The following is a 1,491-nucleotide window of genomic DNA, read 5'->3' on the forward strand; positions in this document are numbered from 1 at the left end:
ATGTTTAAAGGTGTAAAAGATACAAATACACCCAAAGCAATATACAGAAAATATACACAAGTTTTGTATTTACAACTGGAAAAAGACATTCTGAGCCCAAATTTGCTGAAGGTAGTTTTCAGAATCATTTTGACTTAAATGATCTGCCTTCAACATCTTGCACCTTCAGGATTCAGTGTTGCTAAAACATCAAAGCAAATCATCAATGTATTTCTTAAAATTCTTTACAGTCAGAATTACCATAGCAATAATATATTGTTAATTTGCAACAGGGTGGAGAGAATATATCATGATGACCTATATTATGATGAAACCACATTGACAAGCAAAGATCCTTGAGGTTACCTGAAAAAAAATAACAAAACCAAATCAACCAAAAAAACCCACCAACCCCAAGCCCCCTACTTTACCGACTATTTGATCGGAGTTTTCGAAGTTCTATCTGTAACTCATTCCTAAAGCCTTATCCGTTTTAATGATATCCAGTATTAAGAGTTAAGTTTTAGGACTCTGGTTTTATTTTACAGATTTTGGGCTTACTTTCCAACAGGATTGCCAAATAATGTATTATTATTTAAACAGAACCGGAAAATAATTCAGTAAGTGAACAATAAGGGCATACAAAAATGGGATGCTATATTTAATCACTACTGCCTCATCTTACTAGAGATTTCATTAAGTATCCTGAATCACAAAACTATTTGTGAAAAGCAATGACTGTATTGAAAACAGTAAGTATTTGAGTTAAAGTAATAGAAAGAGCAGGTAATGCAATGATAACTTATTCTGCAGCAGTATTTTCTTTATTTTGCCAGCTGCTAAACCCAGTAGAAAACCACTTACTGATTAGCTCAAGATATACAGTACCACAATAACACTGCTATATGCTGGTTCACTGTGGACTCGTAGCGCAACCTAGCAAGCAACAAATCATAAGCTCATCCCTGTTATCCAATACTCGCATGCCTGTATAGAATATGTGCTATATGTTAAATCTCGCAAGTACCTCTAAGGAGGATGGACCAAATACTTAGTTATACTCTGTTTTTCACTCACTGGTGACTATGCAAAAGCATAACAAATGTATATACCATTTATCAAAACAGAGAAACCATACACTTTTCACCCAGTAACAGCTGTTCCTTTGTAAATGTCACTAGGTACTCCGTGCCTGTGCTTTCCAGGCTTTTACAGCATTTTCTTCAACAACACACCACTATGCCACTTCCAAACTTTGATGTCAGTTGATGGGCTGAATAACGAAACGCAACTGATTTCAGAAGAACCGCTTCACGTGCACGTTTCCTCCCCGCAAAGCGCGGTCTCTGTCTTTGAAATGCCACCCTACAGCTACAGCAGCCCCGAGATTAAATCCCTTATATAAATTAAATAACAACGAACGTAACGCTGCTTTTTGTAATTCGAGGCGCTCGTCCTGCCCCTCCGCTACAGAAGAAATCCCTTCAGAGGAACAGCAGCGGCCTCCCTACG

Source organism: Charadrius vociferus, unplaced genomic scaffold (genome assembly GCF_000708025.1).
Source record: "Charadrius vociferus isolate BGI_N301 unplaced genomic scaffold, ASM70802v2 scaffold55, whole genome shotgun sequence".
Taxonomy (NCBI): domain Eukaryota; kingdom Metazoa; phylum Chordata; class Aves; order Charadriiformes; family Charadriidae; genus Charadrius; species Charadrius vociferus.